The 27481-nt window shown below is 46.3% G+C and overlaps 1 long non-coding RNA gene across 4 annotated transcripts in view; it reads right to left on the bottom strand.

Moving 5' to 3' along the window:
- LOC116957603 (uncharacterized) overlaps positions 1-25248 on the bottom strand; it is a 46790-nt gene extending 21542 nt beyond the window's left edge. The window contains exons 1-4 of one of the 4 annotated variants that reach the window (XR_012930955.1): positions 25181-25248; positions 12888-12936; positions 10195-10390; positions 6512-6661 (exon numbers count right to left, since the gene is read on the bottom strand). This is a non-coding gene — a long non-coding RNA (uncharacterized LOC116957603). Of the gene's footprint in view, positions 1-6511; positions 6662-10194; positions 10391-10698; positions 10909-12887; positions 12937-21472; positions 21690-25180 lie in introns of those variants that run through there. The other 3 variants (XR_012930954.1, XR_004405208.2, XR_012930956.1) reach the window with 3 other exon arrangements.
- Between the last annotated feature and the right edge of the window lie 2233 nt (positions 25249-27481).

The raw sequence follows: 27481 nt of genomic DNA, 5'->3' as shown, positions 1-27481 counted from the left end.
GTTTCTACTGCCCCAGCCGTCCCATGTTTGCTCGGAACCGATTTTTCTAGGCAAGATGCCCCTGAAGATTTGTGTTGATCAGGGGCAAAAATTTCATTGGGGGGAGGAAGAGGAAGCATCGTTCCACTCCATTTGCGATGGGCTGGTAAACGCCCCTCCCCTGCGTTATCCCAATTTTTCATGACCGTTCGTCTCAGTTACGGACGCCAGTAATAACCGGTATTGGAGCGGTATTAAGTTGTCAACGGCATGGAGCACGTGGTCGCTTGTGGGAGCAGGGTGCTGTCCCCGACCGCGTCGGGAATTGTTGGCAATTGTGGTTTTCGTGCAACAATATCGGCTGTATCAGTATGGCAGACATTTAGAGGTGCCCTTCGACCACTCAGCACTCCAATACGCGCTGTGTGTAGATCAGCCCTCAGGCCAATTATCACGCTGGCCGTGAAAATGTAAAAAAAAAAATCAGATTCCTTTCCTTTCACTCTTGTAAAGCTCTCCGAAGCGAGAAGATTCCAGGATCAACTCCCGAGTCAGACAGTGGGCTAACGAGCTGCTGAAGGGGGCTCGTATTTCCCTGTGCAATTGGTCGCCGAGCGACAGGGCCTGGTTGCATTGTCTGCAGGTGCCCGTGGGCACATCCCCTAAATTGCTGCAACCCTGGAGGGGGCCGGTTGATTTTTTTCACGTCGCACGTCCACAATGTTTCCAAATCCGGCTTGGCAAGCGAAGTTGCTTTGTTCACCCCTCTCGTCTGAAGCCGTTTATTGTGCCATGTGAATTTGTTTCATCTCCACATCGCAGGGGCCGAGTGTCTGGTGTGCCTGACAAGCTGAGGCATGCATCTGCCGATGCCGGTCCTCAGGAGAGTGTTTCTGTCCCGCCCCCAGGCGCTGCGCAATTGATGCCTCACACGCGGCCTCTCGTGTCGGCCTCGCGTGCTCCAGACGTGGAAGACCCGACAGCACGGCCTACTGCTCTTCATCTGATTGATGGCTCATTTCCCCTGGGCCTATCCAGAGCGGACGTGCCCAAACCCCCCTGGAGGCCCGGCATCGCGGACTCGCTCAAAGACTCGGGTTGCGTAATCCCCGCACGTTGCACACTCCCACGCCGCCATAGGTTGTCACGCTCCCACGAGTCAAGGCGAGTAATTGGCTGATCCTGCTCACCATTGAGCTCATGAGCATTGTTATGCGTTGTGGGTGGGAGATGTTGATTTCGTGGACCCTGCGTATTGCGGTTGTTGTTGGTTAATTGTTCCATGTTATTTTTATTGTTAGTCAGTGTATAATTGTATAGGTGGGTTAGGGTATTTATTGGTTGTTTTTATATTGTTGGAGCACACGTGCGTTATGTTGTATATATTTCTGCCGTTTGCTTCGTTAAAGGGAAGTTGACAGCCAGGACAGCTGAGTGCTATGGAGGGAGGGGGGGGGGGGGGTGATGTAGTGACTGGGAATGTCACTGTGTGGTGCCGGGCCTGCGAGGCCACGGCGGGAGGTATGCTGTGTACACCCGGCCATGGGGTGTAGCACCAGCCCTAGTGGGGGCTTGGGTGACCGCTGGTTCTAGCGCGATGGCACCACGCACAGCATGCGGTGGTGGGCTCCCGTTGAGAGAGCGAGAGAGCGTCAGCCAGGTGGGGTTACGTTGGGGGCACGATGCTCTGGCTGACCTGGGGACACGTGACCGGATGATACTGGAGGGGGGGCCACCGATAGAGGGGGCCAACGGGTGCTCACATGGTCCGGGATAAACTCTCAAGAGCCTTCAGGCAATGGCGAGAGAGATCGAGGAGGTGGGTGGGGACCCAGATTGTGGTCCGGACCGGGATAGTGGAACCGTGTCTAGTTCCGCCATAGCGTGGTTATTTGGGTGGTCACCACCCTAGAGTGTGTTGTGTTAATAGCCCTGGATAATGTTGTGTTAATAGTTGAATAAACGTGTTGCTCCCTAAGACAACGTCTGCGACTCAGTTGGACTCACTACACTTGTTCTGCAGGTCACAATACTTCTGAAAACAAATATACAGTACTATTTATATTACTATTTACTACTATTTTGCTATATACTACTATTTTACCATATATTACTGTTACTATATAGTACTATTTCACTAATACTACGATATTACTATATACTACTATGTAACTATATACTACTATCTTACTATCTTATACATAAAAGGCGTTTTTGTCTGTTTGTGTGCGTGTGGGTGTGTGGACCCGCACTTGCAAAGGATTTGGCTCTCGAATGGTGGGGTTTACGTAATACAAAATTAGCCAGGAATCAGGCCATAAGCCCCGTGGTGGACCAATCGTTTTTACGTCCCTCAATTTTAAAGTAGATATTAATATTATAGTGCTTAGATAGTATTATTGTAGTGCGGGCGAGGGGATGGTGGGGGGGGGGCAGCCCCCAGCCTGCCAAGGTGCCACCTCCGCCGGCTGGGCAATATAGGCGAGGCCAGGGGCTCTTCACGGGACTAGGCCTCACCACGGCAATGTCAAGTTCAATTTCCTTGCTTCTTTCACGAAACTCACGTTCATAGAAACCTGTAATTTTAACAATCACCTTGGAAATATTAAAATGTTTGTGTTTGTGTGCTCAAAACTAATATTTTGTGTTAACCTGGTGATTTTTTTTTATATTGTGTAAACTCACGTAAATAGAAACCTATTTTTTTATAATAATCTTGCAAACATTACATTAATAATGTTTGTGTGCACACAAATAATATTTCTATTCTTTGCTTCTTTCGCTAAACTCAAGTACATAGAAACCTGTTATTTACTTGGTCAATATTAATATATATTTTTTATTGTGCCTAAGTCCTTGTGTGCGTGTGAGTCCATGTGCGTGTCTGCAACCATGTGTGTGTGTCTATGTCCGTGTGTGTATCAGTCGATGTGTGTGTGCATGAGTTAATATGCCTGTGTGTCTGTTGATGTGTGTGCATGGTGTGTGTGTGTGTGTGTACACAGCTAATATTTAACTATTAGGTTACTAAAGTTTAAAATAATAATAATATGTGTGTGTCTAAGACCATGTGTGCGTGTGAGGCCATTTGTGTGTGTGAGTCGGTATGTGTGTGTGTGTCAGTCGATGTGTGTGTTAGTCGAAGTGTGTGCGTGTCTGGCAAAACAACCCCCTACCTCCTCGCGGTGCCGGACGGGCAACTCTGTCATGGACAGTGGGCTTGCCTTCCCATCAACCGGAGGCGAAGAGTGGTGGTCGTGGTTACTTATGCCCCCACCGAAGACGAACATCCATGGAGGGATGCAGGCAAAGCCTATGAGTCAAATGCCTTCTATGAACTCCTGTCACAGGTGCTGGCTAAAGTGCCCCCCGGGATAGAGTCAAATTGTTGGGTGACTTCAATGCCCGAGTTGGTGATGATGCTGGCACCTGGTCTGGAGTGATTGGAGAGCATGGGCCAGATCAGCTCAATAACAACGGTAGGAGGCTGCTAGATTTTTGTGCAGCCCATGGGCTTGTAATTACCAACACGCTGTTCCGGCATTGGCACATCCACACAACATCATGGATGCATGCCGGGTCCAAGCAAGAACATCTGCTGGACTACATAGTGACGGACCGGCGGATGCGAGCCCATGCCCTTGACACCAGGACCTACCGTGGAGCTGATCTGCCCTCTGACCATCGACTAGTCATCTGTAAGATGCGCCTGCCATTGTTCCACTCCGGTGGTGGGTGTACACCCAGGACCCCATTGCAACCTAAAGTGGCCTGGTCTCAGTTAGCTGATGAAATATGCAAGCGAGAAATTCATCATCGCTTGCGGCTGGGGTTGGCATTATCCCCCACTCCTCCTGATGTCGAGGGTAAATGGGCGAGATTTAGGACTGTGACTCATGCAGCTGCAATGGCTGCTTTGGGTACGCGGTCCAGACCTCCCCAGAGACCCTGGCTGACAGAGGAGGTGTTCAGGATTGTTGAGAAAGAGCGACAGGCCGACTCTCATCGGCTACAGCATCCCACGTCAGAGAATGAGGAGGCTTACTGCAGAATTCGCTCAGAGGTTCAGAGAACCGTGAGGCGCTGCAAGGATGGGTGGTGGTCGCGGGTTGCTGAGGAGATGGAGTCTGCCTCAGTGGCCCGCAATCACAAATCCCTATTTAACTCCATCAAAAAAGTAACCTGCAGCGCCACACCTATTACCATCATTAGGGGAAAAAACAGTGATCCAATCTCCGACCCCCAGGAACAGGTTTGCAGATTTGCTGAGCATTTCTTTGAGGTCCTGGGGGAGGGGAAATCCCTCAGCCAGGAGAACAACGTGGGACAATTTGGGGATGATCCTGCTCAGTCTGCGATGCCTCAAATATTGGAAGAAGAGGTCACCCCCTGTGAGTGGCTAGCTGAGGTGCCATCTGTTGAGGAATTACTGAAGGCGATCCGGAGTCTGAGACCAGGAAAGGCACTGAGCAGAGATGATCTAACAAGCGAAATGCTGAGGGAGGGTGGCATTTGTGCACAGACTGCCCTATATGACATCATAACAACAGTCTGGACCACTGGATGGGTTTCCCAGAATTGGAAGGATGCCCTTGTGGTTCCCCTTTTTTAAGAACGGGGACCACACAGACTGTAACAACTACAAGGGCATATCACTCCTCAGTGTGCCGGGAAAGGCCCTGGCAAGGATTATTCAACATCACCTTGCTAGGCACGCTGAGGAGAGGCTTGCAGTGCCCCAATGCGGTTTCAGGAAAGGGCAGTCCTGCACAGATGCCATATTTTCTGTCCGTCTGCTACAGCAGAGGTGTGGGGAATTCCCACAAGACCTACATCTCTGCTCTATTGACCTGGTCAAGGCCTATGATACTATCAGCAGGCCTGGGCTCTGGGTTGTTCTTCGTGCTTTTGGAGTCCCTGACCCTCTGCTCATGATCATTAAGGACCTTCATGATGGTGAGCGGGCCCGGGTAAAACTACGTGGCCGGGAGTTAGAGCCATTCCTTGTACACCTTGGGGTGTGACAGGGATGTCCTCTGGCTCCCACATTATTCAACATCTATTTTGACCACGTAGTTCGTGAAGCCTTCAATAGCTGTACCGGGGGAATTTCCATTTAGTACAGATACAATGGGAGGCTGATCGATGCCCAGGTGCGGTCAAGGGATGGCTCCCTATTACACACCCACGTTATGTATGCCAATGATTTGGTAATAGCTGCTCATTCAGAGGAGGAGTTGGAGATGCTGCTGGTGAGACTTGAGCATGCAACTAAGAGGTGGGGCCTTACCATCAGCCCCACCAAAACTAAGCACCTGTCTGGGTATTTTTACTATCGGACACTCCACCCCCACATCTCGGTGATGGGGCAGTTGTGGAGAGAGTTGAGAGTTTCCCATACCTGGGCAGTGTGCTTATGATCGGCTCCAGTTTAACAGCGGAGGTCTCACTCCGAATCAGTCGAGCAGCATTATCTTTTCATCGGTTGTGTAACACTGTGTGTTGAAGCTACCTGGTCTGTCACTCTGCACGAAGCTTCAGGTCTTCTCGGCCATGGTCATTCCCGCCCTTCTCTACGCTTGCGAAACGTGGAGCCCTCTAATGGAACATCTTCACCGGTTAGAAACATTTAGGCTAGCCTGCCTACGATCCATCCTGGGTTTAACCAGGCTGGACTATGTGAGGAGCTCACAAATCCTTGAAAGATCTGGACAAGGTCCCATCGGTGAGCTCCTCCGGCAGGCAAGGCTGCGTTGGCTGGGTCGTGTAGCCCGCATGCCTAAACAGCTTTTGTTCGGCCGGATCAAGGGGGCTAAACGGGCGCGGCATGGGCTAGAGAAGAGATAGAGTGATGTGGTATAGGAGGACGTGGAGCTGAGTGGACTTACCTATGATTGGTACAAGCGGTGTCAAGATTGGCCTCTGTGGAGGAGGCTAGTGAAGGACGCTATTGGGCAGTTTGAGGCAGTCACCCTCCAACAACAACGGAGGGCGGAGGAGTGATGCTCACAACAAGAAGCGGATCGCCAGGTTGGTAAAGCACAGCAAGTTGGCACAGTAGGGGGCACAGGTGGTGCATCAGCCAGTCGTCTCAGTCAGTCAGCCCGTGGCACCTGGGTCTGCCCCGTGACCTCTTGTCAGCGGGCGTTCGACACTCACGTGGCTTCAAGGTGCACATGGCCTTGCACAAGCGTCGTGGTGACGTCATCACCACTTAGTGGCGAATGGCGGTTGTTGTTGTAAGTCGATGTGTTTGTGTTTGTGGGTCAATGTCTGTAAGTGTGTGTAAGTCGATGTGTGTCTGTCTTTTTTGCACGGGCAATGCCGGGTGCTTCCCGCTAGTATTACTATATACTATTATATTACTATGTACTACTATATTACTATATACTACTATAGTATTATATACTATTTTACTAGAAACTACTATATTACTATATACTACTAAATTACTAGACACAGTATTCTGGAGATTAAAAAAAGCTTTGTTGTGAATACAAATCAACAGTAAAATGGTGTGCAACATACTCACACTTTGTTTATCTTCAATCTGACCATTGAGAATCTTGTTAAACATTTCAAATGTGAATGTCTGAGGTTCCCATCCGATGGTGTCCATGACATTTACGTTAATTGGTGTTTCCTTTTGGTTTTGAAACGATGTAAGTTGATACTTTAGAAACTGCAATATATTTGCATGTAAGCAGACATACACACACGCGTAAATACACTGTCCAAATTTAATATATTGCATTAATAAACATTGCATTTGAGACTAACAGTGTGATTGACATGTTGCCATTTCGGCTGTTTAGTTTTTTAGCGTGATCTAGTGGTACACACAATCGGTAACTTCAACCACAGCTGCTTAAAATCAGTCGAATTCTCTAGTTAATGGAGCTGGTAAAAAAAAGTCAGTACAAATTGTATTGAGATTATAACTGTTTGGCTGTTACTGATATTGTTAATGGTCTTATTCAGAAAGTTGAACATGAAAGAAAGTAGGGCTACTAGTTCCTTTTCTGTTACCCGTTTTCCAGAACTAGGAAAATTACATTACCAAAAAAATGTACGTGGTTACCGGTTTAAACCAGTTAACTAAATAAATATATTGAATTTGCGATTAAATGGAGTACATATATTTACTCTTTCACAATATATTGAAAGCGTGTTTGACGAACCACTCGAAATGTGAATGTTTAATGCTTTGTTTTAGTGAGTATGTCTTATATGAGAACCTGGTGCATTGTGTAAACAATGCTTGTATGCAACGCTGGCCTTCATCTCTTTATATTTCAATTTTTTTTTTAAACGCTTTTACCAAGGTGCTGAACCAAACATCGCAATGTTTACAACAGAACAGTGGTCAAATGAGATGAGTTGATGAGAAGGACGGTAATATACGATGAAGATGGTGGCGATGCGTGAAATAAACGATGATGAGTAGGAGAGAATGAGAGGTAGGAGGGTATGGAGTCCAGTGGACAGGGATTAGGGTTGGCTTTAGAAATGATGGAGGAGATTTCAGAAGTAGATGTTGGAGCAAAAGACGAGGTGCATGCGAGGAAAACATGTGGAACGGATGAGGGAGTCGAAGAGAAAGAAAATTAGGAATGGATGGAGTCGATTTTAGATGTGAAAAAGTTAGCGACTTCGATGGCAGAAGGGACAAAAAATACGGCGGATTGATAGGTGGAGAATGATTCCGATTGCACAGCATTCAAATCACACAGCATTTAACCAAACGCACAGCATTTCAATCACACACACAGCATTCGATTCATATACATGGCATTTCGATCATACAGAAATTAAATCACACACACAATAGATGAATCACACACACACACGCAGCAATTCAATCATAAACAACATTTCAATCACACATCATTCAATGACATACAGGGAATTTTGATCACACAGCATTCCAATCACACGCAACAAAGGCATCGATCAACGGTGCTTGGTCAAAAGCGTTGATCAAAGATAGTGATCAAAAGCGTTATCCCATTACGAGAACACCAACATGTAGCTTTTACAATTCACACAGCCTTGGACTGGACCACCGCTCTTCAAGTAAAACCTGGACAATACAATTATTTGAGAGCAGAAGGACATAATGCTACATTCTGCACCGCCCAGTGGGTCTTAGCTAGCGTTGATCAAAGGCATCTGCAATAGCAACAAGAATAACAGCATCAACAGAAACAATGGAAGACAATAGAATCCACCACAGCAGCAATAGATTCAACTGCAGCACCAAGAACAGCAGCAGCAACAACATCATCGACTGCAATGCAACAACTAGCCATCAGCTGGTCAACCCGGTCTGTGCACAGTACATGCGACGTTCTTTACCAATAAAATAATGGCGATCAAGACGGCGGTTTCTAACTTGAAGGCCGGCACAGCTTAGTTTGTAGACACCGGCGTCTACAAACTAAGCCGTGTCTGCGGCAGTAATTACATTGGGGAAACTAAGCGTCATGTCTTGGACCATGTTCGTGAACATAAGGCAGATCTAAAACACGGTAGGACCAATACCTCGGCTGTGGCTAATCATTGTTTTAATGCGGTGGGCTCGCACGAAATTGATTTCTCCGACGAAGGTATCAATAATAGAGGTTTTTGGTTAGGTCGAAGGTACTTTGCACACCCACTGGCTATCAACAAAGATTCGTTCATGAATCCATCCATATATATATAGACACAGAAGCAATTTCAACCGAGAAGATGGGTACACACTGAGCAATCTTTGGAAGGACGTTATTAACCAGTTTAAGTCATAACTGGCTGTGATGTTTACACCATACCTTCGGCTCTCTGATTTTACATTAACAGGTTAAATTTCTCAAACTAACACAGCCACCTCGCACGCCGATGCGGCAGAGGTTCTGCGAACTTACATTAACAGTCTAATTTCTCACATTAACATCACTAGCCCTGCCCACTTTGTTTATGACCCTTTGGGCTACACCCATTTTAAATCTTTAAAACAGTCTGCCTCAGCAGCTTTACTCCTTTGTTCCTCCTGATGACGATCGCTTGTGTTGTGATCGAAACGTCATAGTTTTTTTGTTATTTTCTTTCAACTTATCTACGTTAATTTACCGAAAGACCGAAACATTTCGTGGAGGGAAACAGGGAAGGCAAATGAGCCAGATGCCTTTCATTGACCTCCAGTCCCAGGTGCTCGTCGAAAGTGGACCCTCAGGATAGGGTCATCCTGTGACATAAAAACGCAGCTACCTTGGCTGGAGGTATTGGAAAACATTGGTCGGATCAGCTCAATAACAATGGTGGAAGGCTGCTGGTCTTCTGTGTTCTCCATGGCCTTATAATAACCAACACGCTGTGATGGCATTAGCACATCCACGCAACATCATGGATGCATACCAGGTCTAAGTACATCAGCTGGACTAGCGCATGCGGGCTTATGGTGGAGCTGAACTCGCCATCAGATTGTCATTTGTAAGATGCGCCGGTCATTCTTCCACTGCGGTTGCGGGCGTCAACTCTCGATTCCATTTCGAACCCACAAAGAGCCTGGTCTCAGGTTGTTGATGAAGATTGAAAGTGACAATTTTATGATCGCTCGCGGATGGGGGTTGGCAACGTTCCTCCCTCTCCTGATGCCGAGGGGAATTCTGGACCATGACTCTTGCAGCTGCTATTACTGGTTCGGTTATGGAGTCCAGACACACCCCTAGAGACCCCGGACCACGGCTGATGTTGGACGTGTTTCGGCTAACTGGGAGAAAGTGGACTGGCTCACCTCATTCCATCTATAACACCCCACGTCAGAGAGCGTGGAGGCTTCATTGCAGCCTTCAAACATACTTCACTTCTCAATTCGCGAGGGACATTGCCCAATAGGCCAGAGAAGTCGCAGATAACCACGAATTTACGTGTCATTTAACAATCTCAACCTCGACATGTCTGCCATATTTAAAATAACAATTGCGTTTGTAAAAAAATATTGTTGACAGATTCTCCAACATTTTAATGATAGCCATAATACCGAGGATGAAGTATTCTATCGTTGTGATGACATTCAATTTTTTTCAAAGTAACGGCTGGATCCGTGTAAGATATCAAAGCATACATGATATCTTCAAATTAAAGCGTATGCATTTCATGTTATTGATGACAAGAGTCTAATTGTAAACAAACATAATAAGACTCCACGACTTCTACAGTTATTACAATACTTACATGTTGAGTTGTACTTGAACCCTTGGTCGAAGCCGTTACTGCACGTGATCTAATTCGATCACTTATTGCTGTTTCCCAAGTGTTGATTAAGCTTGACTTTCCATGGCCAGACCTTCCCAGCAGCAAGATGTTGGCAGGAATGCCTTTATTTGGGGAATTATAGTTAATTAGCTTGTTCTTCAAAGTATCCATGTTTCTGGATGAAAGAAGAATACACATATATTTATAGTAAAATGAAGAGTTCAAATTATATCATATTTTGTAAATATCAACAATAACTGAAAGTTCATATTTAGGAATGTTGCTGTGCCACAATGTTTATACATTGGATTCATTTGCAAACATTATGGTTGTTAGGTTGTTTGTTTTTCATTCATGACAACAATATGAAAAATAAGCTGATAACTACTCGTTACTAGAGGAATACACGCAATATGTTTTACAATTTCAATATGAGAAAGGAAGGGAGCTGTTGTGGTGTAATGGTAATCGCACTAAACTTACATTTTAGAGGTTGCTGTTTCGATGCCACCTCTGGCGTGGCAGTTGAAACAATGGGTTACGTTTCTTAAACAACCAAACCTCTATTATGCTTTTTTTTCCAGGAAATACTTACTGAATCTGTGCCATAGTGCATTAACTATTCAGAGGGTAGGCACCGTTCGTCCATGCTGATCTTGGGATGACTGCCATATTTGAGCGTTGCCTCGCGGTTGCAACCCTCATTCATTATAGATGTATGCACACCAATGAGGCGTCATAGAAGTGGATGATTATTCAGGAGTTAATTATTACCACCTTGCTCGCAATAATTACAATTTGCCGTGTATGGACAGGGAATTACTCATCTCATCATTGGTCAATTCTGCATGCTTTTCAAATCAAGTAGCTGATTGCCTGAAACCGTGTGCAAAGTTCTGATTATGAGCAATTATCTAGGCCACGAAGTGTAACGGATTCGTGGAGAGCTCGTCTCCCATTGACTATCAATGGCTCGGGGCTTTGTATAAAACGAGAGCGCAGAGGAATTGGAGGGGAGTACAATATCTCAATAATTACTCACACGGGAGTCGAGTGACACTGCCAGTACTAGTCACAGTACGTTGTCACATTGTAGTGTATTTGTTTAGTCAGTACATTTGGGTCCTTGAAATCATAATAATAATAATAACTCCCTGTGTGGATTACAGTGGACATCTAGGCTAGCGTGAAGACAAGATTATAGCAAGATAAATGCACAAGTCTTCATTGTCCTTTTTTTGTGGGTCCGAAGATGGTCAAGACCAATCTAGGATTGACGGACACTGTTACAGCTCGGGCACCAGGTGTTTTTGAGTTGGATTTCGGGCCCCGGGTTGTTGATTCAGTCTGAAGCCACGCTGCTATTTATGCCACTCCAGTTTTTCCTATACCTGTTGTCGTCATATGGTTTCAAAGGTGAGGTTTTGTTCAGCAGCAGACTCCTACCCCACCCGTAACGATACTGTGCAACATTCTCCTACGAGCTGTAGTTCATGTAGCACGTCGTGTCGGCATTGAGAACTATTTGAAGGACATTTTCTTCCCTCTTTAGTTCATTCCTTAATGGAGCCGAGATAATAAAACTTGTTTCCGAAGTCATCCCTCCAGACGTCATGACCAGCCCAACAACGTGGATGTTGGATGATCATTGTCTCCATCTGTATGGTGTTTGAAGATCTCTATCTTCTGACTGTATTCAAAATATTCCCTGGAGGTGTTATGGATGGCCGCAAGTACAACAGGGCAGTGCGACTACACAAAACTCCTGTACTAAGCTCTCATGCGAATGACATGGGATGGTGTCCTGTCCTGGTTGTAAGCAACTCGCATAAACGATACGGTTTACCTGGATGAGACACTGAGGATCATTGCCAACCTTGGGAAAGAAGTCTCACAAGCTGCTTTGAAGGAGGTCCTCGAGAACAGCTCATGTACACGCATCATGGAACTGTTTGCAGTCTACCGCGAGTTCCTCAGAGATAGAAACGGCAGCCTCTCGACCTTCTGGACGTCCTATTTGGACATGGTTGAAATCTTGTTGGGGCTAATACGAGCATCCAGAGAGGGAGACTGGATGCTACACTTGGCAAGCATTCGAGCAATGATCCCATGGATGAATTATGCACGCTACCTCCCCTACTACTATGCCCAGATGTCTCAGCTGCCCATCACACACCCAGATGTGTGCACGCATGACATAATCAGCCTGGAATTGTAATCAGATGATATTAGAAGCATAGAGATGTATCTTGTGAAGACACGAGAAAGAATAAGAAACGAGTAAGCAGTCACACAGATGAGGATGCTGCGGTGGATGTTTGGTTTAACAAGGAAAGACACGGTGAGAAATGAAAAATTTAGAGGAAGAATCGCGGTGGTAGAAATGACAGAGAAGATGAGAGAGAAAAATAACTGGTGTGGTTCGATCGTGTGGAGAGACAACAGGAAAATGATGTGGGTCAGAAGGTGCATGTAATGCATGGAGAAGGAAAGAGATCTAGAGGAGGGAGGCAGAAGAATAGGTGGAGGGACGATGTGGTACAATCGGACCATAGTTGTCCGAGGAGCGGAAAGAGAGATGGCGCAGGACAGGGCAGTGTGGAGAAGGCTGGCAAGGACAGAGACCCCACATGAGTGGAACATACGCGCGGAAGAAGAAGAAGAAGATATACCTGGGGGAGAAATCCACTTCACGCCAGGGTTTTTTCATTAGACCGTTTCCTGCAAAACAAATGAACAAGTGTACATAATTGTAAAGGAAAGGCACACTCGATACTATAATGGAGCAAGTGGTAATTTTGTTACTTTGTCTGTCTAGACATTTTTTTTATTTTAGTCCATTTTTTTTAGCACGCAACATATGTGAAACATTAATTTTCAACTAGCACTAACCCGTGGAACGTCTGCGAGGATTTTTCAGTCCCCGACTTACGAAGGGGTTCCGTTCCGAATACATATGTAATGCGCGCATGGTTTGAAAACAGCGGTTGAATTATGTACGGGGTTGCAGACAGTGAGGTCAGCTCAGGATAAGCAGGTGCAGGCACAGAGACGCCAGCAATTCGGGAAAGAGGCAGTGATTGGCTGGCTGCAAATTCAAACGCGGAGTAGGCGCCACGGAGGCGAGAGATAGTGGAGATGATGGGGAGAACACGTGGGGGAGAACACGTGGGTGAGGAGAACACGTGCGTGGGGAGAACACGTGCGTGGGGAGAACACGTGCGTGGGGAGAACACGTGCGTGGGGAGAACACGTGCGTGGGGAGAACACGTGGGTGGGGAGAACACGTGGGGGAGAACACGTGCGTGGGGAGAACACGTGCGTGGGGAGAACACGTGCGTGGGGAGAACACGTGCGTGGGGAGAACACGTGGGTGAGGAGAACACGTGGGGGAGAACACGTGGGGGAGAACACGTGCGTGGGGAGAACACGTGGGGGAGAACACGTGGGGGAGAACACGTGGGGGAGAACACGTGCGTGAGGAGAACACGTGCGTGGGGAGAACACGTGCGTGGGGAGAACACGTGCGTGGGGAGAACACGTGCGTGGGGAGAACACGTGGGGGAGAACACGTGGGAGAGAACACGTAGGGGAGAACACGTGGGGGAGGACACGTGGGGGAGAACACGTGGGGGAGGAGAACACGTGGGGGAGAACACGTGCGTGGGGAGAACACGTGCGTGGGGAGAACACGTGGGGGAGGAGAACACGTGGGGGAGGAGAACATGTGGGGGAGAACACGTGGGGGAGAACACGTGCGTGGGGAGAACACGTGCGTGGGGAGAACACGTGCGTGGGGAGAACACGTGGGGGAGAACACGTGGGGGAGAACACGTGGGGGAGAACACGTGGGGGAGAACACGTGGGAGAGAACACGTGGGGGAGAACACGTGGGGGAGAACACGTGGGGGAGAACACGTGGGGGAGAACACGTGGGGGAGAACACGTGGGGGAGAACACGTGGGAGAGAACACGTGGGGGAGAACACGTGGGGGAGAACACGTGGGGGAGAACACGTGGGGGAGGAGAACACGTGGGGGAGGAGAACACGTGGGGGAGAACACGTGGGGGAGAACACGTGCGTGGGGAGAACACGTGGGGGAGAACACGTGGGTGAGGAGAACACGTGCGTGGGGAGAACACGTGGGGGAGAACACGTGGGGGAGAACACGTGGGGGAGAACACGTGGGAGAGAACACGTGGGGGAGAACACGTGCGTGGGGAGAACACGTGCGTGAGGCGTGGGGAGAACACGTGGGTGGGGAGAACACGTGGGTGAGGAGAACACGTGCGTGGGGAGAACACGTGGGGGAGAACACGTGGGGGAGAACACGTGGGGGAGAACACGTGGGAGAGAACACGTGGGGGAGAACACGTGCGTGGGGAGAACACGTGCGTGAGGCGTGGGGAGGATGCCGGCTTAATGAAGGCCATCTGGGGGCACTCAATGAGAAGGAGCATTAAAGGGGAAGGTGTGAGGCAGAGGAGTGGAGTTGGTTTGGAGTGAAGACAAGAGTGAATTCACGAGAAGTCCGGGACCCCACTCGCCACACCTCGTCCTCTCCAGCGGTGTTGACTGATCCCCCGCTGGAGGCAAGGGCGAGGTTGGAGGAGTGAATGTGAGACAGGCTAGCAGTATAGAGGCTGGCAGAGTGTATAGTGAGAGGCTAGCAATGGAGCAGCTAGCAGAGTGTATATTGAGAGGCTAGCAGTGGAGGACCTAGCAGAGTGTATGGCGAGAAGCTAGCAGTGGAGATGCTGGCAGAGGGCAATGTAGCAGGCTAGCAGAGCGAGAGACAGCGAGCGGAGCATTGCAGAAGAGCAGTACAAAAGGATGAGTTGCGAGGAGTTCTGTACAAATAAAGTGATACAGGAGAAAAGAATAAGTTGTCCGTGTGAAATAACGCCACTGGACATACACACACTTTTGCAAGCGCACACAAAGACAAAGATCCCCTGGAGAGCCTTAACAGACTGTTGGAGAAAGTGCTGTTAGCTAGAATCGCATCTTCAGGCCTTATCGGCATACAAGTAGGTGGGTGGGCAGCACCACACTTGACCGCCTTAGTCTCCCTAGTGGTGATGTTTATACACCGTACCAGGTACTTATTTGAGGCTGAGTCGACCTCGGGGTGGCCCAGGACCGGTTCAGATAATCGTCACCGGTATTGGGCATGAGGGGGAATCGAACTCGGGTCACGGGGTTTGTGAGACCAGTGTAGCGCTAACCTGATACACTATCAATCCTGACACATACAAAGATCACCCGTAAAGTCTTAGCAGACTATTGGGGCAAGTGCTGTTAGCGAGCACCTATGAAGGCCGACACTGTACACGATGGGTTGCCAACACCACGCCCAGCCGCCTTTGTCTCCCTATTGGTGTTGTTTACACACCGCACCAGGTACTCATTTGAGGCGGAGTCGACCGAGGGGAGGCCCAGGACCGGTTCAGATAATCGTCACTGGTGTTGGTCGTGAATGGGAATCGAACACGGGTTGCCAGGTGTGTACTGTAGTGTGCTATCCGCTCCCCAGACACATACATACAACAACTGACATTCGCCACTAAGTGGCAGTGACATCAACACGACGCTTGTGCCAGGCCATGTGCACCTTGAGGCCATGTGAAGTGTCGAACGCCCGCTGGCAGGAGGTCACGGGGCAGACCCAGGTGCCACGGGTCGACTGACTGAGATGACTGGCTGATGCACCACCTGTGCCCCCTACTGTGCCAACCTGCTGTGCTTTAGCCACCCGGCGCTTTTGCTCGTTGTTGTGAGCGTCGCTCCTCCACCCTCCGTTGTTGTTGGAGGGCGACTGCCTCCAACTGCCCAGCAGCGTCCTTCACGAGCCTCCTCCACAGAGGCCGATCTTGACACCGCTGGTACCAGTCATCGGCAAGTCCACTCAGCTCCACATCCTCCTGTACCACATCACTTCACCTCTTCGCTAGCCCGTGCCGCGCCCATTTAGCCCCCTCTATCCAGCCGAACAAAAGCTGTTTAGGCATGCAGTGACCGGGCATGCGGGCTACATGACCCAGCCAACGCAGCCTTGCCTGCCAGAGGAGCTCACCGATGCACTCTGCCAAGATCTCTCACGAATTTGTGAGCTCCTCACACAATCCAGCCTGGTTAAACCCAAGATGGATCGTAGGCAGGCCAGCCTAAATGTTTCCAATCAGCGAAAATGCTCCATTAGAGGCATCCACGTTTCGCAAGTGTAGAGAAGGTAGGGAATGACCGTGGCCGAGAAGACTTGAAGCTTCGTGCGGAGCGACAGACCAGGTAGCTTCCACACAGCTTTATGCAACCGATGAAAATATAATGCCGCTTGACTGATTCTGAGTGAGACCTCTGCTGTCAAACCGGAGCCGATCATGAGCACACTGCCCAGGTATGGGAAACTCTCACACTCACTCCACAACTGCCCCATCACCGATTGGGAGTTGTAGCAGTGGAATGCCCGATGATACAAAATACCCAGGCAGGTGCTTAGTTTTGGTGGGGCTGATGGTAGTGGCACACTCCAGTTTCAGCAGAAGCGCCTCCAACTCCTCCTCTGAGTGAACAGCAATCACCAGATCGTCAGCATACGTAACGTGGTTGACCAATAAGGTGCCATCCCTTGACCGCACCCATGCATCGATCAGCCTCCCATTGTATTTGTACTAGATGGAAATTTATCTGGTACAGCCATCAAAGGCTTCACGAACTACGTGGTCGAAAAATATGTTTAAAAATGTGGGAGCCAGAGAACATCCCTGTCGCACCCCAAGGTGCACAGGGAATGGCTCTGACTCCCGGCCACGTAGTTTTACCTGGGCCCGCTCACCATCATTAGGGTCCTTAATGATTGCCAGCACAGGGTCAGGGACTCCAAAAGCCCGACGACCAACCCAGAGCCCAGGCCTACTGATGGCCTTATTGACCAGGTCAATAAAAACATACATACACACAGACACAGTCACACACGTGCTTGTACACACTCCCAGCGGTGACGTGAGGACTCACTACAGGGGGTGGAGGATCGCTCCACCAAACCAAATAGTCCGGCAGTTCGTTTCACAAGTGCGAGTAGGCGTTTCCAAGTTGTATTGAAACGTAACAACAGGTTGTTTTTTTCATTACACACTTTTATTTAACTCAATCTGTCCGTTGTTGTTTTTGTCGTATCCTCAAATCTTGTAACTCAATTTTAACCCACTTCCCAATGTGCTATCGACTGCAAACTTGGTATACTTATGTCATACTGATGTCAATACTATATTCTATATATATATAAAAAAAAGTATTTTTAAACAATCTTTTTACATGCCATGTTTCGGCTTGGCTCTAATTGTCCACGCTCAATTGACGTTGGCTGTAAATCACCACGGCCCCCTTACGTTGTGGCCAAGCTTCGCGGCCACTTCCTGGAGTCGTGGAGATCTGCCAGTACGAGTAGGGTACATTTCATTAAAGCTTGTTTTTTTTTTAAAGTATTTTTCAATGTTACTTATTTTGGGTTTGATCGTGTGAGTATAAACGTCTCGTAACCCTTCACCACCCGACACAGCCAGTAAGGTTTGTCACGTAAACAATGTGCCAATTAGTAAATCCACAACATTTACAACATTTACAAATCTATATTCTTAGTTTTTTCGGTAAAGTCACGTTGAAGAGAAACAACAAAATAACAAAATATATAAAACAATAAAAAATTCTCACGACGTTTCGACCATAACTCAAACGGTCATCATCAGGTGTGTCGGTTTGCATAAATTTATTTTTAAAACGGTACAAAAAATTTTTTTTATGCAAACCGACACACCTGATGATGACCGTTTGAGTTATGGTCGAAACTTCGTGATAATTTTTTATTGTTTTATATATATTTTGTTATTTTGTTGTTTCTCTTCAACGTGACTTTACCGAAAAAACTAAGAATATGAATTACTGCAGTCACGAAAGCTTTAAATCAAGATTATTAATCTGTCAATTAGCATGTGTTTCCTCTATAAGGAATACAGTTGTAAGATGTATTACTTAATAATATGCTTCCTGGCCGCACTAAGCCTGTGGCTGTCAGAGCGGCTAAAATATTTTGTATTTATCTCTTTTGCAATAGATTCTCGAATTAGTTTTACACAACACTTCAACGTTATGAAAATAAAGTGAGTGTCCTAGTTGGAAAGCATGTTCCACATCTGCCGACAGTTTTGTTTGAGAGTATTTTATATTTATTTGGTGTTATTTTAGTGTTACAAAAAAAATCTGCCACCAAAGCAATTAATCGGAAACACACCTGTTGATAACTTAGGCAATTTATCATTAGGACAAGATACCAGTTTTGAATTTCGTGCACTGCCAACTCATACTTCTGATTTTTAGTTTTTCTAAAACTCTTGGTAGTTGGTCAGTTATTCCCAAAATATATAGTATTTTGAATGCCTTAATAACAAAATCACTTTCAGCAGTATTGATTTTCAATCTTGGTTTAGCATCCAATGCTCTGTTAATTTGAGCATTATTGTAGCCAATGAATCGTAGAGATAATTAACTGATTAATCTATTATATAATTACAATAAAAAAGTCAGTTGGATGTTCTTTTTTTCTCCCAAAGGTCAAGAAAGATCGTCAGGCCCAAGCAACTGAAAATTGGTAATGAAACAAGAGCAGAGGGATGCTCGGTGGAAGAAAAGGTGCCAATCCATGAAACAAGGTTGAATAAATGCAGACCTGTCAACCCATATAGTCCATACGGTGTACAGTCGTTTAAATATGGGCAATTTATTTATTTATTTGTGCTTCTCCCTTGTGATGGGACTTTGTACGATGAACGTTGGGATGTATAAGGGTCACAGAGTGACCAATGAGGTCTGAATTGGTCTGCAATAAGGTAAGCACTGATAAGGGGATGACAGGTATGTTGTATAGTGTACAGTAGTTTAGTGTATAGAGTAGTGTATAACAATGTAGTGCAGAGTGGTGTATAGTAGTGTAGTGTATAGTAGCATACCTGTCAACCCATACGGTGTATCCTTAATTTTGAGTAGGGAAATTGAGTTTTCAGATCCATACGATGTAAAACCGTTTCAATACGTGCAACAAAAATATATATTTGTTCGTGTTTCTCCCTTATGGTGGGACTCGTAGGATGAACGTTGAGATTTATAAGGGGCACGCAGTTACTAATAAGGTCTGAATTGGTCTGTAGTAAGGTATGATATTGATAAGGGGTTGACAGGTTTGCATTTCATAATAATTCATAACTGTTCGCGAAAGCTTACGTGTTAAACTGAGGTTTGCATGTATAGTATTGTAGCGTATAGTGTAGTATAGAAGTGTAGTGTATAGTGACTTTGTAGGATGAACGTTGATATGTATAAGGGCACGGGGCGACCCATACAGTCTGAATTGGTCTGCACTAACATAGGGTACTAATAAAGGGTTGACGGGTGTAGAAATTGAATGGAAAAGCAGTAGCAAGCCCAGTTGCAAAGGCATCGGCAAAACAATGACAAAAAATTGGAACTTTCACACCACTGCATCATTTAAGCACTATAAATCTCAGCTCCAAGCAGTGGGACGGCCATTAAGCCTGACACCCTCCAAGATCAACACGGTCATCCAGCATTCAAAGTACATCATGGGACCTCCTTTGCCAGTACCAAAATACGAAGATAGGTTTTTCCCCTTTTTTTCTGTCAACAAAACAGGTGGTAAGATTTTAATTTAAAGCTTTCGTGACTGGAGGGATTCATATTCTTGGTTCTTTCGGTAAAGTCACGTGACTTCACCGAAAGAACCAAGAATATGAATAAGGTGTTAAGATGTTAAAACATCAAACTGGAACCTTTTACAAGGAATCGTGTCTGCATTAACCACAATGCTTGTGGTCAGAATGCAAACATACTCGCGTCATCTGGTCTAACACCGTTATTGCAGACCAATTGAGACCTCATTGGTCACCCCATGACGAGGCTCAAAAGCAAGCTGTCTCTGGTGTGGACCAGTCAGTTTCAAGGACAATGCATCATATTATCACAGTATGTTTTTTGTTTGCATTCTGACCACAAGCATTGTGGTTAATGCAGACATGATTCCTTGTTAAAGGATTCAGTTTGGTGTTTTAGCATCTTAACACCTGTTTTATTGCCAGAAAAAAAAAGGGGAAAAACCCTATTCAAAGTATCTTTAACTCTCTGGGTCTTTCGTTATGCGGTCTTTACTAAACATCTTCGGTTTCTGCGAGCTCCACCTCGTCCATCAGAGCAACACTGCTCTTGGAATCCTAGGGTTTCAACTTCGCCACCCCCTTCATAAACAAGCCCGTAATTCAGATTTATTTCGTATTAGTTAATAAAGCCTGTCTTCGCCAGGCAAGAGTGTTGAATAAATATGAAGATAAACCTGATGTATTTTTTTTTTAAATCTACGATCAGACATGAACAACTACTCCAAAAAAATCTGAAAAAATACACAAAGATTGTTGAAGACTCGATATAACTTCTTCTATTTAAAGACGTACCCATTGGAAGCCGCTCAATTTAAAGATCCCGTTCTTTTTCATATACAATAAAAAATAGTTAACTTAATACTCTATGAGGGAAAGCTCTCCCATATTCTACCTTTTTCGAATTATTTAGATTTTGAACATAATGACATGCGGATTTATTTTCGCTCAAAAACCGCTGCTTGAATCTGAAATATCTCAAAACATTCAAAGATAGAACCCCAATGCTCCTTGCTTTAATTTTATTTTCAGTTTAGCGCTTTATCAAACAAAAAAAAAACGCAATCTTACATTTTGAACGGTTTCTGTATGACACCAGGCACAAATGTGTTAATGTAGCACTTAAAATCGAGATTTGAGGGCCTTACAATGAAAAATCCCTTATTTCCAGATGTTCCCTGTTGCTTGTTTTCTAAAAGCTACATATGTACCAAACTTCATTTTTTTTACCCTGTTGGAAGTACCTTAGAGGTTTGTTTTGACATACAGATTGAGCTCTTTATTTATATAGATAATGGTGGCAAGTCGATAAATGTTCATGCTTTTTGTCAACATTAATTTAGTTTTAGTCACTTAATAAATCTAAGACTTGGAAACATGCATTTTATGTTTATTTGGTTGTGAACTTAAAACTATAGTACACGTGACACAAATATTTGCATGTCATAAAAAGTGAGTGATCACTTTGGAAAACAAAATATAAATAATCACAATCTGATATGTGCTATATAACTTAAAAATAAAACAAGACCCTTACCCATTGCTAAATTGCAGTCTGATCCTTGCAGAGTCCGTATTGGGCTTCAAGTAAGAATACAAAGTAGACTGTTACCTTTGAACCAGTTTGTGGAAAAGTAATGAATTGTCGACTTGTTGTCAACGTAGGAATACAAATGAGGTGATTCGGTAACTACTAAGATGCTGCAGCCAATTCTAGCGTCAGAAATAGCGCACACCTGGTGAAGCTGTTGCAACCAGCTGCTTATTCTCCTCTGCGGTTGCACTTTAAGCGTGGGAGGTGCGGTGATGTACCATGTGAGGTGGGGTAGGCAGGAGGGCCATACCATGCCCAGGTGTGAAAGCGGGTGGTCTGGGCGAATGGACTGTGGAGAGCGGACAAGCGAACATTACCTGCATTGGTGACAGCACTATGAGCCGCGTGGAGGTGCCTAAGAATGAAGTGGGTAAAGGTATAAAACGTGGTACCAAATACATTGGGCTATGTGAGTGCTTTTTTTTTAAACGCCTAATAAGTACTAATCAAAATGATAGGGTTTTTTTTTTTCATTTGACATTTACACATTTCTCGCTGTAGCAATTAGAATATATCACCTACTTCCTCGCTCTGATGTTAGTGGAGGCAACTCCGAATCATCTCAGTGGCTATTTGTGTTTAAGGAGCATGCACGAAGCCACGTAACTTACGCTAAAATATAACGTCAGCTCTTTCAGATAACACGCGCATCAGCAATTGGAGTAAAAAAATGCTGTAAAATAAAAAAACACTGTAAAAACGTGTCATGCATAAATTCAGACTACTGTATCATCCGATTACTTGGAAATCATCGGACTAATTTTAATCTTTATTTTAACATTATCAGTACATTTACTTTACATTTTCACGATAAAAGTACCCGTTTTGGCGGTTCATATACCCTATTCATGACCGGAAATGAATTTAACTTTGTTGTTTTAACGACCCTCTTGGAGGATAGTTATTTTTTTTTATTTTATTTCACGTTACAAGTATTATTGTCTAACAGCTAAACTTACGAACGTACTAACAGCTTCGTACAGTTCGCGAATCCCTAGACCGCTACCAACACTCCCGTCATTAAAAAAAAGCTGTTTCTGTAGATACTGCCACTTGCTGAAGTTGTGGTTTATGCAGGTGTAGTCACCGTGTTGTATTGTTGTAGCTGTTGCTATCATCGTTATTGGTGTGATTGCAACGAGGTGGTACTGGGCAGGATGGCAAAGCGAGCAAGGCCAAAATAAACGTTATTGAGAATAAATAACATAAGTCATTCGTAAAAAAATGACTGTCGTTTCAAAGATTAAAATCATCATCGTGTATAACAATTGCACGCAGCCACTCATAGTCGCTGCCATCACCGGTGCTTCAGTGACACCACGGCCCATCTCGCTCTTGCATACGAGCTCACATCGCCGCACCGTCTCTACCCGACGGTTCTCGTCTTGGTCACATTGCTCCAAGAAACATTCAACTTTTGTGGGTTGACCACGTGAAATGAGAGTCTGCAATTCGTGAGGACCAATACCGCTGCCTGGATCACGAATATCGGATATGTGATGGGCTTTCACTGGGTCCATTCACCATCATAGAGGCAAATCGTCCTCCGCTCAGTCACGAAACTGCAAAACAAATGGTCGTATTGTGAGGAGCTCAAATCCGTGGCTGCATTGGCTGGACCGTGTACCCACCTGCCCAGCCACTGCTGTTTGACCGAATTGAGGTGCTAACCAAGCGCAGCACGGGTTAGCGAAGAGATGGACTGATGGAGTGCAGGATATTGTAAAGTTACGTGGACAGGCCAGGGGTGTCAAGATTGGCCTCTATGGTGGAGGCTTGTGAAGGACGCTTACTGGGCAGTGCAGATAGTCGCCCTCCAAACACAGCAGAGGAGCAACGCTCACAACGAGTGAAGCACTAGACATTTCAATGGAGCAGTTTGACACAGCTGATGCAGCTGCCAATCATCTTAATTCTTCAACCCGTAGCACCTCGGTCTGTTCCCGTGACCTGCCAACCATTAACACTTCACGTGGGCTCAAGTGCACTAAGCCTAACACAAGCGTCGTGGTGACGAGACCGCCATGTAGTTGTGAATGACTGCAGTTGTAAAATATGCCGTGTGCCAAACAAGATAAGTTTTCGGCAAAAAAAGGCATTCCTACGTGATCACAGCCCTTTGCATAGATTTATAGACTTGGTAAAACAATGCATTCAGCAGATTCCTTAACATGTCCCAGGCATTAAAGAAAACGCATCCCTATCTATCTGAGTGCGTGACTTGTTGACTCTACGTGGTGGCTCAAGGTCATTAAGGGGCAGGCCACTGATTTGTGTGAATCACAACTGTACCGGAGCCGACTGTCCTCGTTGATGCGATCCCTTAGGCTACTGCAACATCAAGCACTGCAAATTTAGCTCCATCTCCCCGATGGTCATCTTTTTAATCTGTAGGATATGACCATGTGTCCTCTGCGTTGACAAGGAACTTGGGTCTCCCATTTTTTTCTCCCATGTTTCAATTTTATCTACTCTATAGTTTTGTTGATGTATCTTGATTAATTCCCTCCAATGCCATTTTCACCCAATTCAGTTATGCAATGGCTCCTATAACAACACGGTCACAACTGAAGGCACTGAGGTGGTTGTCATGAACACAACAGAACAGAGTGTCCATACCTACGGCAGTGCTTACAAATATGAGCCAGCTTTGGGTAGGGCACGATATGGCTAGAACAGACGATCCTTGCTCAAGGTTAAAGATTAAGTGGCCACGAACAATATGAACGTACCTGAGATAACATTCACGGCGGAGATGGATTCCTGAAATACGCTTGTGTAGCTGGAGCGTGGTTTCTTACAAATTAAAAAGACCTCGGATGATGTAAGTATCGCGCAACTTTATGGTTTATTCAAAGATAACGTGCCAACAGAGAGAGACAATACTTATAGAGGCTTTACTCCAGAATATGGGCTGAGCTCTCTCTCTCGGGCCCCTCATGTATCCTGTACCCCCCTTTCTAGCCGGTTCTCCACTTTCTTCAAATCCCATTTCTTGGTTCCCAACGGTTATCAACTTTTCCTTATTAATTATTTTCATCGTTCTGTCTTTTCCCTTTGTACCAATCAATCTAATTTGAATACCCCGATGCCTTCCAATCAGATTGGTGTGTGGCGTCACCTACCAAGTCTACTGTCGCTACTTTTAAACTTGGCATGCTTGTGAGTCGTTACGACTTCTGGGAGGCTACCCACCACACACAGACATAGGGTTGACCGCCAGGCCTAACTCTTACACATGGAAGGAACGTGAGGGACAGTAGTGGGTGTTATGGAAACCCTCATCCAGCACTTGAATGGACATTTTTGATCCTGAAAACAGACTGGTATACTGACAGGTGCGTGTGTTCTGTATAGAGGTGTATTTCAATATATTAGTTTTTAGATAGGCCTATATAGGTATATCTGTATATGTGTGTGTATATATATGTGTAAGTGTTCACAGGGAAGCGGTAGTGTAGCGCTTAGCGCGCGTGAGCTACGAAATTGGCAACCTGATTCCATTTCCGCTCACGTCCTTCACCAGCGACAATTATCTGAACCGGTCCTGGACCACCCCTAGGTCGACTCAGCCTCAAATCAGTACATGATGCGGTGTGAACATCGCCACTAGAGAGACAAAGGCGGTCGGGCGCGGTGCTGTACACTCACCCCCTCGTGTGCCGTTACAGCCTTCATAGGTGCTCGCTAACAGCACTTGCCCCAACAGTCTGTTGCAGGAAATACGGGGGGATCTTTATCTGTTGTGTGAGTGTACCAATGTGCACTTATCTTGGAGGTCCAAACGAGGGCAGTTGGTTGGCTATAATAGATTAAAAAAAAGAAGACCAAAGGTCATTGTTTCGATTTTACAATGTCAGCAAAACCAATGTCACGTGATGCGACGTCAACTTGAGCAGGGTGGGGGGAATTGGGGAGGCTGGCGCCACCAGAGACTTTGCCGGGCCGCAGTAGCCCCCACCTCTGCCAAGCCCTCGTGCACCATCATTGCTACTCTCCACTAGCAGCTCCACCGGAACCTTGTCGCGCGGCCAACGACCAGGCCTGGTGGTCTCGATGGGGCCACCCCCGGCACGTGTCCATCTCTTCTTCAGCGTCCTCTTCCCCTGTATGGGAGGACAGCCCTTCCTCCGAGCGCATAGAGGCTGCCTGTCTTGTGGCCACGAGCTGAATGGCAGCGTGGGGGGGGAGGCTTTAGGTGGAGGGACAGCCACGAGCCACGCTCGCCCTGAGCAGAAACCTCCTGATGCAGTGACAGAACAGCGGATGCGGGCCCATTTCCTTGACACCAGGAACTAATCTGGAGCTGATCTGCCCACTGACTATCGATTTGTCATCTCTCCAGATGCACTTGCCATCATTCCACTCCGGTTGTGGGTGTACATCCAGGACCCCATTCAAACTCACAGTGGCCTGGTGTGAGCTAGCCGATGAATTTTGCAAGCGATAATTTCATCATCACTTGCAGCTGGGGTTGGTAATCCTCCCTCACTGCGTCTGATGCTGAGGGGGAAATTTGCAAGGTTTAGGACTGTGGCTCATGCAGCTGCAATGGCTGCTTTTGGTGCACGGTCCAAACCTCCCCAGAGACCCTGCCTGACAGGCGAGGTGTTTCTGGCTAGCTGAGTAAAAGTGACAGGCCCAGTCTCACCGTCGACAGCATCCCACGTCAAAGAATGTGGAGGCTTACCACAGTCTTCGGTCAGAGGTTCGGAGAGCCGTGCATTGCTGCAAGAATGGGTGGTAGTCGTGGGTTGCTGAGGAGATGGAGTCTTGCTCAGTTGACCGCGATAACAAGTCATTCTTTAACTCCATCAAACATGTAACTCGCAGCACTACACCTATCACAGTAAATATAGGAAAGATAAGTAATCCGATCTCTGACCTGCAGAAACCGGTTTGAAGATTTTCTGATATTTTTTGTGATGTCTTGGGAGAGGAGAAATCGCTCAGCCTGGAAAACATCATGGAGAAAAGTGCGGATGACCTTGCCTAGGCTGCGGTGCCTCAAATATTGTAAGCAGTTGGGACCCCCTGTGATTGGCTGCCTGAATTGCAATTTATTGAGTCTCAGACCAGGAAACGCACTGAGCAGAGATAATCTCCCAACCGAAATTCTGAGGGAGGGTGGTGTTTACACGCAGACTGCCCTTTATGACATCATAATAACAGTCTAGATCACTGGACGGGTTCCACAGGGTTGGTAGGATGTCCTGGTGGTCCCCCTCATTAAGAAGGGGGGCGGCACAGACTGTAAAAACTACAGGGGCATCTCCCTCCTGAGAGTGACGGGAAATGTCCTGCAAGGATAATTCAACATCGCCTTGCAACGCAAGCTGAGCAGAGGCTTGCAGAGCTCCGATGTGGATTCAGGACAGGGTGGTCCTGCACAGATGCCTATTTTCTGTCCGTCTGCTACAGCAGATGTGAAGGTAATTCCAACAGGACATTATCTCTGCATTATTCACCCGGTCATGAACTATTATTCCATTAGTAGGACTAGGCTCCGGGTTGTTATTTGTGCTTTCAGAGTCTCTGACTCTCTGTTGTCAATCATTAAGGACCTTCATGATGGTGGACAAGCTAGTAGGAGCCATTCCCTGTTAACCTTTGGGTGTGTGATAGGGTTGTCCTCTGACTCCCACATTAATTAACATATATTTCGACCACATAGTTTGTGAAGCTTTCAATGGCTGTACTGGAGGGATTTCCATCTGGTTCAAATACAATGGGAGGCTGACCGATGCATGGGTGTGGCTACGGGATGGCACCCTATTGGTCAACAATGTTACGTATGCTGACGATCTGGTGATTGCTGTTCACTCAGAGGATGAGTTGTAAGTGCTGTTGCTGAACCTGTAGTGTACCTTACTATCAATCCCACCACAACTATGCACCTGCTTGGGAATGTTATGCCATCAGACACTCCACCCCCACAACTTTCAAATAGGT

This window comes from Petromyzon marinus, chromosome 78, assembly GCF_048934315.1.
Source record: "Petromyzon marinus isolate PM22_M1 ecotype Great Lakes invasive population chromosome 78, UKy_Petmar_22M1.pri1.0, whole genome shotgun sequence".
Lineage (NCBI taxonomy): Eukaryota > Metazoa > Chordata > Hyperoartia > Petromyzontiformes > Petromyzontidae > Petromyzon > Petromyzon marinus.
This window is presented reverse-complemented; position numbering and strand designations above follow the sequence as displayed.